Source organism: Astatotilapia calliptera, chromosome 11 (genome assembly GCF_900246225.1).
Source record: "Astatotilapia calliptera chromosome 11, fAstCal1.2, whole genome shotgun sequence".
Taxonomy (NCBI): Eukaryota; Metazoa; Chordata; class Actinopteri; order Cichliformes; family Cichlidae; genus Astatotilapia; species Astatotilapia calliptera.
Window position 1 is genome coordinate 36,629,523 of NC_039312.1, and position 13,967 is coordinate 36,643,489.

At 38.4% G+C, this 13,967-nt stretch overlaps 1 pseudogene; it reads right to left on the bottom strand.

Annotated features, from left to right (window-relative positions):
- Positions 1-652: 652 nt before the first annotated feature.
- LOC113032857 (forkhead box protein N5-like) lies at positions 653-13,147 on the bottom strand (annotated as a pseudogene).
- Between the last annotated feature and the right edge of the window lie 820 nt (positions 13,148-13,967).

Genomic DNA, 13,967 nt, shown 5'->3' on the forward strand with positions numbered 1-13,967 from the left:
CACCATGACGTTCATGCCCATGATAAGCCAAAGTAAACTCTTGAGCACAAATGTATGCATTTGGGAAATTCAAGTGGTTTGTCTTTTGTAAATTTTGTAAATTATTTTTGGGACCACCCTAATGGTGATGATTTTAGAGATGTTGAGGGCCCTACTTCCTATAGCACATAAAATATTTTCTTTCTGCACAGTCTCTGTTCTCCATACTGCCTGTGCTGTTTGTGGATAAGACTCCACAGCGCTGTACCATTGGGGGGCAGAGGGGCAGGTCAGAGTACAACATATCTGCGCCATTCACCCACAGCCATTTACCAGCCAGGAAACGCAGACCTGTCCACACCTAGGGGGGAAAAGCAGCTAGTGAAAATACATGGATATATTCATAGTCAATTATTCCACCGAGATTTTTATGTTGCCACAATGCAACATAAAAATCTCTTGCAGCTGAAAAAGCATTTTCCATAATATGCTGTGTTATAAATGGCAAAAGACTGCAAATAAGGTTAAATATGGCCATGTAAATCATTTATACATATAGCCAGAATATGGATTTCGCTTTTGATTCTGATTGATTTGATTCTTCAGTGGTTAGATGTTGGCTGCATGTTCTCATTCTAACCAACAACATGAAAGCAAATCTCATGTAAACATTTCATGCATGAGTCACTGAATTTGAACCCACCTCTTCAGCATTGGCCTCCACCAACTTTTTCATTACATAATCGTAGTCGTCAGGCTGTATGCTGACCAAGTCGCAGCTTGTGGGTGAACTGAGTGCTCTGCAATGTTCCAGTGCCTCCTCCCAGGTTTTGTTCTCCTCTACGAGAACTAGGTTATCCTCCTCTACGAGAACTAGGTTGTCCTGTCCTGTCCTGTCCTGTCCAGCCCTGTAGCAAAGGAAGGGAAACCGAGAGGAGCAGTCTTGGGTAGTCATGTTTTTGCTGAGAGACGAGATGGAGACACAGTTTTTACTGTTATCTGGCTCATCCGGTGCCCAGTTTGTGTAGTTTGACAAGCCTGCACTCCATTTCCACGTTTGCCCTGCAGAACACAATGAATTTTTTCCACAATAGATAAGGTTAATATATGTTTACTGTTTCTCAAGTAATCAATCTGTTCCACCACCTGCTTTAAGGCTAAAATGGGTAGGGAAAAAATGCCCAACTCTACAGATTTGAATAAGTTACTTAGCTTAATTACCAGATTACTTAGTAATAGTACTTAATAGTTTATCATAAACTAAACAATCATGAATCTCACTCGTAAGACATGCTTAAGGATGAAGATTTTGCAAGCTATTATATTTTCAGCTACTGATATTGACTTAAACTGTGAAAAAAAGGCAAAGTAAAAAAAATGTGTGACCGAGTTATGGAACTACATTTTAGTTTACAAAACTGTAACAGAAGTGTTTGTCTTTACCATCTCTCTGGAGTCCAATCCAGATGGGAAAGTCCTGATCACCAAATAATGAATTCAGTTGGTCATAGTCTGACAAAGTTAGCACACCACCTTTCTTTTCGCAGTATTTATGGGCATCATCAAATTTCATTGGCTGAGTTATAAGTTCAGTTGAACCTTTACACATGAAGAAGAATTTTTTGTCGCATTCAGCTCCATAAACCCTTTCAAGAGAAAGAATCAATACAACATGAAAGAATCTGATGCATTTAAAACTTAAGAGGCGCACTGTTATCTGAAGTATCTGGAGACACTGCGGCTCTCCAGCCTAAGTCAGGAAATGTGGCTAACTGGCAGCAGATTGTGGTTCTCTCAGCTAAAGGGAGTGGTTGAGAAAAATGAATCAAAGTGTCCAGCTGTGTTATATTGGTCGTGTAGTGACGCAAAAAATTTCCAGTGGTTCTGTTTATTACCCACTTCTTACTAGAAAACAAAAACTGAAGACTCTCTCAAAGTCTCTTTTAAAGTTAGCACACACACCAATTTCATATAACAGATTTTTCAAAGTTTGTCCAAATACAGCCATTAATGTAAATCTAAAAGCTGTAACTTATTTGTAAATATTTACTAAAAATGCAAAAAGTATTTTTTAACACGTCTTTAAACAAGAATTATCAACAACAATCTCACATACCTGCCACTGTCATAATGAACAGCACCACATGTTATTTTGTTTTTATCTGGATGACATTGTCCCCTGAACAAGTCCAAAAAATCATTGTTTGACCAACAGACCCATGAATAATATTCCCTCAAGTCCATTGCATCTGCATCGGATTTTGTATAGATGGTAGCCAAATCAGTCTGGCCATAAAGTCTGTTGGAGGGGAGAGAAAGTTTGTAGTGATCACTCAGAAAAAACTATTTTCTATTGCCTATTCCTTTGCTTATCCCCCCCCCCCCCCCCCCCCCATCTGAAGTCTAAATTTTTGCATACCTCAAGTTTAACTGTAGCTGGTGTTGTACTACAAGTGTAATACTCTTCCCTCCCTCGGCTAAGGTATTTTGTGTTTAATGTAAGAAAAAACGCACCATTAGTGATGTTTTTAGCCATTGAGCATATAAATGACCAGAGGTATCATTTTATATTGTAAAGTCTACATTGAGGATTTTGATAGTGATAATGAATATTAGCGCATTGAGGTTTTGATTAAAGCTTTAAAGTGGAAATGAAACACCAAATGTATAAAGGGTATTTACACCATGGAAACCTGCTCTCAATAACTCCCATAGATGTAACTCTGTGAAGCTGGATTTAAGAAATAAGGGCTTAAAGTTTTAAAAACATGTTTAGCACCATCTTCTGTCAGTACAGAATGTTTCGTCACCGTGTTGGTTGGTGTCAGTTGACTTACATTAGTTTGTGTTAGTTAACTACACAGCAAAATCTCCAGTGTTAAATGAACACTGGAGAGTGTCTATATGGGTCCACACCTCTGAGTGTTAAATACAACACTGTTAAGTGTTAAATTAACACTTTTGACAGTGTTATATGTTTAAAAGTAACCTAGTCAGTTTTGAAGATTAACAATGGCTAACACTGAGCAGTGCTGATTTTCTAACACTGGAATATTTCTAACATTTTGAGTTTCCAGTGTTAGAAAATCAGCACTGCTCAGTGTTAGCCATTGTTAATGTGATATGAAAGAGTTTGCTGGTTAAATGTAATGACTGCGAACCGGTGATGCTAACCTTAGGTAGCCACCTGCCAAGCTAGCTAACGTGCTCGTTTAGCGATAACCGCCTCACCATGGTCGTTGTTTCATATTGTATATATTACTGATTCATGATTAACATCTCTGGTTGCCAAATCTTATAAAACACACTCTCTCGGTTAGACAAGGTAAACCTGATTTTCTCCAGATGGAGTACATTTCCAAATTCTCTCAACCACATTTCGAAGGTAGGAGGTTTATCAGACTTCCAGCAGAGAAGTATCAGCTTTCTAGCCACAAGTGTGGACATTGACACAACCTGCGTCTCTGTCTTGTCCCTTGCCCATCCCAGTTCACACACCCCGAACAATGCTGCAAAGGGGGTACATGGGACCTCCCTGCCAATGGCTTTGGTCAGAAAATCAAACAAATAATTCCAAAAAAGCTGTAGTTTTTGGCATTGAAAGAAAAGGTGAGATAAAGTTCCTCGCCCACTTGAACACTTAACACAGAGGGCTGAAATGTTCTTATATATTTTTTTCACTTTAGTGGGAGAAAAATGCAAACTATACACAACCTTAAATTGGATCAGACAATGTCTAGCATTAATAGAACTACAATATATATTCTTAATGTACTCTTGCCAAAGATCATCAGTAACATCCACACCCAGTTCTTCCTGCCACTGCTCCCTAAAAATATCAGATGAAGGACTGTATATATCTAGTAAGGCCCTGTAAAAGCGAGACACAGCACCTCTAGTATAGGGCTATGGGCAGAAATCTGTGCCATCAGAAACTGAATTTGAATAAGTTCAATTTGAATTTGAATTGCTCAGATTGAATCTGAATTGTAACTTGAATAAATGCTTTTGAAAACTGAATTTGAATTAGTCTAATTTGAAATTGAATTTATGGTTTGAAAATGAATTGATTTGCTTTGAAACTGCATTTTATCCTTTAAAAATTCAGCTCTCGAATAATTTCAGTTTCACTTCTCACCATTCAGTTTCAGTTCTACAATTCAATTTCAGTTCCAAAATTCAGTTTTTTGGAACTTACATCCGGTTCCGGTTCAAGCGCAGATTAATAGAACTACGTTTTACTAGCGGACCGAAAGTGTTACTGACGGGAATCTACAGCGTCTTGAGCTGAATTAAGACTTCAGAAGTCATTCGTCATGTCGAATGAGCAGCGGATGAACTCTCAGGTTGGTAATAAATGTATTACATGTATAAGAGCAAGCGTCATGTTAACAAATGATAGCCGTAAGGTAACTGTTATGCTTATTGTAGCTGTTAGCTAAAAACGCTAATTTAGCGTAGTTTGCCCTGAATTCAGCTTTGACAACAAATATGATCGACTGTTTCTAGCAGAATTCCAAAGTTGTCATCTTGGACCCTCTCAGAGTACCCCCTCTGTATGCTTGCAGAGACCCCTACAGTAGGGAAACATGTAAAACGGTGCCCAAACCTTTGTATTTGAGCTTTATTTATGTCTTACACAGCATCCCAACTCTTTAGCTAACGTGAATAGTTAGTCTAATTCATTAGTGCAGCATTACTGGATCACCTCTGTTTGAAGTGATATAATATGATATACAACTATCACTGTGTTTAACTACCATAATAATTCTTAGGGTACTGAGTGCATGCTTAATTAGATTTTTTTTTTTTAAAACACACTGCTCCATTACTATGTTTGACAGGCTGAAGTTGTCGGGTCACCTCCTAAATCGACCATCTTTTACTGGTGTTTTGTGCCAGAAATGGAGTGTCCACTGAAGACTGAAGATACTGAATCTCTACGCCTTGCCATTGATCCCTCTTGTGCCTTCATCTAGACAAGAGACATTAACCACTCTCATATGCTCTGTACCTACATCACCTTCCCTGACAGTCGTAGCTTGGCTCATCTGAGGGTGAAATTATAAGAATGTGTTATTTTGCAAAGTGCTCTCTAGGGTTCCTAAATAAAATATGGCATTGAGGTCATTTCTTTTGAATTAATCCCTCCTTCTGAAATATAAGAACCTCTCCTGGTTTTAATGGCACTTTGGATTTCGTTACTTTCTGTTCCACTTCCAACCCCAAATAGATGCTGACAAGCTGCCACAGTAACATGGAAGAGGGAAAGACGTTGGAAAGGACTACTACAAATAAACCTAATGCCTAACAATGAAAAGTGTAAAATAAGAACAATAATAATAATAATAATAATAAAGATAAAAGATGAAGCAACAAGTTTTTAGTTTCTTGTTTATTCCAAATGATCATCCAGATGTCTGTGACATGTGATGACAAACACCATAATGGAAGGCCTTAGTCATCACATGCTTAAACTCATCATATATTTTTGCATATGCTGAACAGGCAGTCAGACATGCTGTAACTGTGGGGTAGAAAACAGCATGAACACCATACGGCAGGGGTCTCAAACTCCAGTCCTCAAGGGTCAAAGTGTCATGCAACTTTTCCATGCCCTCGAGGACTGGAGTTTGAGACCCCTGTCATATGGAATATGACAGGTGTGGTTGAACTGCATGAAGACTCTGAAGTTTCTCTTCTCTTCTGGCAGGACAGGAATGTGGCCTTGTCCTGTGAGCCACTGTAAGGATGTACTTAGAGTAGAACTGGACTGTCACCGGCCTCAGGCTCTTCACCCTTTTCAAAGACAAAGCAGTCATTTAGATAAAATATTAGATATTGTTTACCTGTAAATGCACAAAGTAAATTTAGAAATGTTATTATTGTCAAGAGTGAACAAGCACTGATAGTGTAATCTACAGCTGTGGCCAAACGTTTAGAGAATGAGAAGTGTTGTTTGCTTATTTACAAAGTTTGCTGTTTCAGTGATAGTTGTATATCACATTATATCACTTCAAACAGAGGTGATCCAGTAATGCTGCACTAATGAATTAGACTAACTATTCACGTTAGCTAAAGAGTTGGGATGCTGTGTAAGACATAAATAAAGCTCAAATACAAAGGTTTGGGCACCGTTTTGCATGTTTCCCTACTGTAGGGGTCTCTGCAAGCATACAGAGGGGGTACTCTGAGAGGGTCCAAGATGACAACTTTGGAATTCTGCTAGAAACAGTCGATCATATTTGTTGTCAAAGCTGAATTCAGGGCAAACTACGCTAAATTAGCGTTTTTAGCTAACAGCTACAATAAGCATAAAAGTTACTGTACGGCTATCATTTGTTAACATGACGCTTGTTCTTATACATGTAATACATTTATTACCAACCTGAGAGTTCATCCGCTGCTCATTCGACATGACGAATGACTTCTGAAGTCTTAATTCAGCTCAAGACGCTGTAGATTCCCGTCAGTAACACTTTCGGTCCGCTAGTAAAACGTAGTTCTATTAATCTGCGCTTGAACCGGAACCGGATGTAAGTTCCAAAAAACTGAATTTTGGAACTGAAATTGAATTGTAGAACTGAAACTGAATGGTGAGAAGTGAAACTGAAATTATTCGAGAGCTGAATTTTTAAAGGATAAAATGCAGTTTCAAAGCAAATCAATTCATTTTCAAACCATAAATTCAATTTCAAATTAGACTAAATCAAATTCAGTTTTCAAAAGCATTTATTCAAGTTACAATTCAGATTCAATCTGAGCAATTCAAATTCAAATTGAACTTATTCAAATTCAGTTTCTGATGGCACAGATTTCTGCCCATATAGGGCTCAACTGACATGAAGCTATCAAGCAGTGAGTTTCGAGGAATCAAATTGTATTGTGGAATAGATGCTTTGATGAAATGTCTTAACTGTAAAAATCTGAAAAAATGTGAATTAGGAAGATTAAGTTTCACCCTCAATTGCTGAAAAGATGGAAAATGTCCATCAATGTAAATATCTTTGAGAGAACAAATCCCTCTTCCCTGCCATGTCACAAACGTGATGTCCTCCAGCCCAGGCCTGAAGGCATGATTGTTACATATTGGGGCATCCAAATACATTTTAGGAGCCTTTACTGTGCCCAATAGTTGGTTCCAGACCTTAATTGAATTTTGAATCACAGGATTTCTGCCATATAGTGTATTCTTCACTTTTATCAGGCTATTAAGCAGGGCTGGAAGACAAGTTTGTCTACAAGACAGGTGTTCCATCATCAACCATGAAGGTTGTCCTTCCAAATCAGCACCTGGAGTACACCTTCGCCAAAATGAAAAAATATTTAAGTGTGCAGCCATATAATATAATCTAAAATTTGGGAGTCCAAGACCACCACAAGTCTTATGTTTAACAAGATGTTTTTTGGAAATTCTAGGAACCTTACCCGACCACACATAGGAGGATACAATAGATTCCAGCTTTTTAAAATATGACTGGGGAATGCACACTGGGATTGACTGAAAGATGTACAAAAATCTGAGCGAAACTACTATTTTGATGGCATTAATCCGCCCCACCATGGAAATTTGCAATGTGATCCCAAACTCAATATTCTTTTCCAATTGATTAACTTTTCTATCCCAATTTTGCTTTAAAAGTTGTGACACCTTACGTGTGACTGTGATTCAAACTTATCTAGCGCTATTCTAAATGGAGTATTATGCAGATAAGCCATGTCCACCCCATCCGACAGAGGCATAAGTTCACTTTTCGTCCAATTTATCTTATACCCTGAGAGAGAGTCAAATTCATTAATAAGCTGCAATAGTGGACTGATAGAGGTCTTAGGTTTTGATATGAATAAAACTACGTCATCAGCATAAGCGGAGAACTTATGAGGAATACACTGATGTATAATCGGTAGTATATCAGAACTTAGCCGTATACAAGCTGCTAAAGGTTCTAGGGCCAGGGCAAAAATAAAAGGAGAAATGGGATCTCCCTGTCGCGTGCCCCTGTGCAATCGAAAAGGGTTTGATACATCATTATTAGTCCTTGCCGAGGCCATAGGTCCTTTGTACAAAATTCTAATCCAATTGATAAAAGAACATCCTCGGTTTCTTAGCATTAAACTAATTTTTGCAGTACAAAAAGAGATCCTCTTAGATTCATTCTTAGTTTTAGTCTCCTTTTTTCCACTGAGTTTTTGGTTCTGTTACTAGTTAGGTAACACAAACTAAAGTAAGTGTATTGACCGCAACAACTAACCAACTCCGTAAGTTCCGTACTGACAGAAGATGGCGCTAAACAGGTTTAAAAAACTTTAAGCACTTTTTTCCTAAATTCAACAACACAGAGTTACATCTATATCAGTTTTTGAGAGCACGGCTCCACGGTGTAAATTAGGCCTTATACATTTAGTGTTTCATTTCCACTAAGCATTATTGCTTTCTTCTTGTTCTGATGAAGTGAAATATTTTCCATGGTTCCCAATGCTGTATCACAAAGTGTTATATTAGCTTAAGAGCTTTAAAAAGCATCACTATAAATGAAAGCCTACCCTCTGCAGTATCTCTGGGCATCCTGCCAAGTGTAATATCTTTGGATGTAAAGATATTTTCTTGGCAACACTGATGATGATGGTGTCGTGATGATGAGGAGAATGAAGGTTCCACACAAGATGGTCTTCAATGCCAGCCAAATTCTTTTGTATCGAGAGCATTAAGACACTTTTACTTAAATAGAGGGATAGTTCTTTTCTATATGAGCAGTTAATATGAAGAGCAGCAATAATCTTAGTGTTCAGTTGGTGCACATACCTGCTCTTATGCATCATGTTGTCTTTTTTGCAGAGTGTGATGCTCAAGTGTTTACGAAGAAATACCTGCTGCTGCCCGGTGAGCTACCAACATCCAACTGAGTGTTTCACTGCTTAAATTTCATATACAAGAACGCTGATTTGACTAACAGAAATGTAAATGTCTGCCAAACATCAGCCTTCAGTCAGTGCATATGCAGAAAGCATTTGACTGTTGTCAAATGAAGGAAAGATTTACATAAAGATAAACGTCTTGCAAAAGAAAACAGGCAAGTTGAATTTAAATTTAAAATAGTCTTTGCGTCATCAGCTGTGGGATTGAGTTGAAAATTATGATTAGACATTTCTCTGAAAATTGGATCTTGAGGAAAAAAAATACATTACATGAACCTGTGAAATAAAAATCCAGAAGACCAATCTGGGAAAAAGACAAGCCATTGGAAGCAGTGGGATCATCAGTTCAATGATTTGCTAAAGCCTTTTGGACATTATACTCAGAATGAATAAGTAACCCTAACTTAGTTATCATAAGTGAGCTTTACTTAGTTTTTTTTTTTTTTTTGAGGCAATGAGTCTGCATGATTTGTTTAACTTGTGCGAACTATTTAGATTTTACAGTGTACCACTTATAAGTACCACTCATCTAAAGTAGCCTGTTTCAGCAGGCTACTGCACACTGCAGTCTTTGATCAAGGGTGATTGTCAGCAGTTTAACCTCTCTCCATTTGTGTGTGTATGAGCTTTGGTGAAGACAAATTATTTGTAAGAAGATGGATTCATATATTTAGATAATGAACAGTGCAGCAGATGGATCTTTTATAGTATATGTTTTATTATGCTAGTGTTTAAATGCACATTTCCCCCTTTAACTGAAATCACATAGGAAATAAACACTGACTCATATCTGGAACAAAACGCAGTTATTTGTTGCAAACCAACAGCACCTCAGTTAATTAAACTGAATTCTACACTTCAAAATGAGTTTTATTACAAAGCATTTTCTTTAAAATAATTAATATTTGGTACCAAATTGAATTCCTTGTAAATATCTTACCAGTTCTAACAGTAAACTGGAGTTATGAGTCAATTCATTCCTCATATTAAGGTTGCATTCCATTTACCTGGGTGGGACATGCTCTTTTCCAGCTGCTTTAAGGATTCTCCTGTCAACGTGTGGCTCTCATCCTCAAGCTGCCATTGGCCATCTAAAGTAAGGTGGCCAAAAACATGACTTCCTCTTGCCATCTCTGCACAGCTGGTTGCATGTTTTGCTTAAACTGCTGTTGAAGCACAAGTTTGTTGGATGGTGTTCTTCCAGCCACCTGGAGCCGTTTGAAAAAATGGGAAGTGCTCTCTGGGAAAGTATTAAACATCAGAAAAGCTAATACCTCAGAACAGTGCAGCAGTTTTATCCAGTGTAAACATCTTTTTGGAATGAAAAGGGACCCATCTTACATTTTGAAAGACCTAATCATTCCTGATAGTAGTGAAGGAACCTCATGGGCAATTAGACAATCAAATCCTAACCTGGTGAAATTGTAAATCTGCTTTGAGGCTCCCAGTATGGCTGCTCTTGAGTGCCAAGGCAATGAGGATGCAGTAATTCACTGGTGGATGAGGCCAGCAGCCTGGCTTAAGAGGCTTATTGTCCAGAAAATTTTAAACACTTTCTGATTTTAATTCATCATTTGGACAAAAGCCTGTCTGAGGAAAAAAGGTTCTTGAGGACTTTTCAAAATGGCGAGTTTTCCTTCACTGGGATGCCTGCATCCCAATGAAGGAAAATGGTAGAGGGTCCAAAGTTAGTGTTCCCATCCTGGGCTTTATGGTCCTTGCCTTACTTCTGCTCTTGATGGGTTGACAGGAGACGACATCATTCTTGACCTTGTCAGTGATGATCAGATTATTGACAGTAACATCAACAAATACAGGTTGTGTCAATCATTACTAACTAGTCTTCTAGCATTGCCAGTGTTGGGAAGGTTACTTTTAAAATGTATTCCATTACAGAATACAGAATACATGCCCTAAAATGTATTGTGTAACATATTCCGTTACGTTACTCAATGAGAGTAACGTATTCTGAATACTTTGGATTACTTAACATATTATCATGCATTTTACAACTACGTGAATGTACTATTGCTGTGTGATTTATTACTATTACTGAAGGTCTGCGGCTCCGAACCGTAGTAAAGGGACCTCTGACTAATACGGGTTCCGTGTAGGGCTCTTAGCCGAAAAATAGCTTTACTTTGTTGTCTGGGTCAACTCTGCTTGCGAGAGACAGAGAGAAGCGTTGAAAGGCTGCTCCAACGGAACTTATTGTTTCGGAGGAAAACACAAACACAGCATACTGTCGAGTTTTAATAGCTTACTTACAACTGGGCTCGTCAGGCACTCTTCTTGGCTGCAGTGGTTATTATTATATTTACATGCTTCCAGCTCCCGTTTTTGCTCGATGACAACTCGTACTTTTGACTCTGCTTTTTCTCCCACCATAACGAGTATGGCAGTCCATTCTCCCTGCAGCACGGACTACACTGCCCATGATGCTACATTCTGCATTGTGCCTATTAGCTTAGCACAACAACAACAACAAAAAGGCGCTCTCTCACCCAGGAAACACGCAGAGTGAGAGCGTCACCCTGTAACCATGGCAACTGCAACGCTGCCGCCTGGAACTACAGAACGTAGCTGTCAAACAAAACCCAAACAGTCCTGACCCGCCACAATATGAAACAGGAAAGTACTGCCGTGTAATCCATTTATTTCAGCAAAGTAACTGTATTCTAAATACCACCTTTTTAAACGGTAACTGTAACGGAATACAGTTACTCATATTTTGTATTTTAAATACTTAACGGCGGTACATGTATTCCGTTACTCCCCAACACTGAGCATTGCATATAGAAAATTATAAAATTATAAAATTTTAAAAATCCTTCAGTATTCAAAATGTGTATTTGACTTTGTGTAAAAGATTTATGTAGAGACTGAAGTCACTTATTGATTACCTACAGCAAACAATGAATGACTGGGTGCCTGTGTTTGACTTGTGAACGATCTTTATTGGTCAAACATGGTTTGTTCTTTAATGAATGCCTTGGGATATCCCATGAATACCAGTTGTAAGTGTTTAAACCTACAATATTATCTGATAAAGTCACATGTTAAATCCAGAAAATAAATGTTCATTGAGACTCTGCACAATCACCCAATGCTCTAACAAAGTAACCTAAAGGTTGCTGCTGCAAACAGATATGGGTGGTACATAATAGTGTGGTTGTGAGCGGTTAGTGTGTACTGTGTACTGTGTACTCAGAGGAAGAGGAAACTGATTTCAGCAGCTCCTCCTGGAGAGGAGCATCATGGGAGGGAAACACATGAAGCTCTGCTGTCAGGGGACATCGGGTCTCCAGGAGCAGAGTTTAGCTTTTTATTTATACACACAGGCTGCACGTCAGCTTTAATCTCTTTGTACTGGATCGAGCAGACAATGCTGGGATTCCCCAGCAGCCACAAGCTTGGTTTCACAAAAGTATCTGATGGACAGAAATATTCAGTTTGCTACAGTGATTACTTTAGAATCATTTCTCCAACACATGAAGCCAGACGAATAAAGTCAAAGGCAAAAGTGTCGTGTGATTGCTTCTTTTCCAGAAAAGAAATTAACAACTAAATTCTTTGTAACAATTTCCCTCCTTTCACAGTGACTGCATACAAAAAAAAGTATATTAGAAAGCATAGCGGCGGTACAAAGTTTTGACAAGGAGGCATCTATTTTGTTTGTCTGCTACTGTGCACTGGCACGATAATGTATATATTTGCATAGAAAGCATAGAAAGGCAAACTAGACTTAATGTAGTTTGCCTCTAGGTTTCCAAAGCTATTCATGCAACACTCAAGCACAAACACACACTGCACTGTAGTGGCAAACACACAAAGCTCACTAAATAATTTCAATATGATGATGGAACTATATCCTTTTGTACTGGAAAAAAGGGAAAACGAAAAGGATTTAAATAAAATAAAATCACACACATCAGTGTCTAAAGCAATACAATGTGCCTCCCAAACTGGCCTGTTGAGGTATAAACTTCCATTTCTTTAAAAAGACTACACATCCCACCTTTTTAAAGGCAAACTAAGAAACACTGAGAGTGATTGTAAGTAGACCTTTACTGCTAAGTTATGGGGGTGGGATTCAAGGCAGGCTCACCTGATGTTTTATCGTACCAAATAAATGTATCTTCTCTTTTCGAGGTTCTTACAAAAGGCTTCTGGACCACATACTGATCATTCACACGCATGCACAATGAGAAAATACACACTGTCTTACCTTCAGATTGATTCACTGCTTCAGAACAAGTCAAAAACTGCTCATCCATATGACAAAATAAAGAGCAAACACTACTGGCAAAAATAAAATCAATCACCATGATATAACTGGCAGTAGTAATACGATGGCACTAGTCCAATATGGTTTGACCGGTTTCGTGCGTGTGGGCATGCGCGTTCAGGTGTGCTACCGGTTATGCTTGTTCATGTGTGGAAACACCACAGGGTGTCAGAGGGGTTACATGAGTTTATAGGTTTACCTTAATAAACCTTAATAAAGAGGGGGTGCTCTAGTCAAAAGTGTTGGTAATAGTGTTTTAATCACACTAATTTTCTAAATCTGACAATGTCTCAGCTTGCAGCGATGCAAGCATTTTATTTATTTAAAAACGGATCAAACGGGCCATTTCTTCTGTAAGGGGTTTCATGGTTTCAGAGTAGTTTTTAACACAACAGATGGTCGCAAATAACATTCAGCCCTTTAGAAAATAAATGCTATTGGGGCTACTACTAAAACACGCTGCACACAATGTCACCTTTTCCCCCAAAGCAGCCAGTATCGCTCTTTTCAAACTAATCGTCTTTTAAATACACTCATTTTGTGATTCTGGTGTCACACCTTGCAGCGATGCAAGCATTTTATTTATTTAAAAACAGATCAAACGGGCATTTCTTCTGTAAGGGGTTTCATGGTTTCAGAGTAGTTTTTAACACAACAGATGATCGCAAATAACATTCAGCCCTTCAGAAAATAAACGCTACAGTGATACTTCTAAAACCAGTCGCCCAGACCTGCTCCGACTTTTCAACAGCTGGCTAATTGTTTGAATTTGTTCAGGATTGCA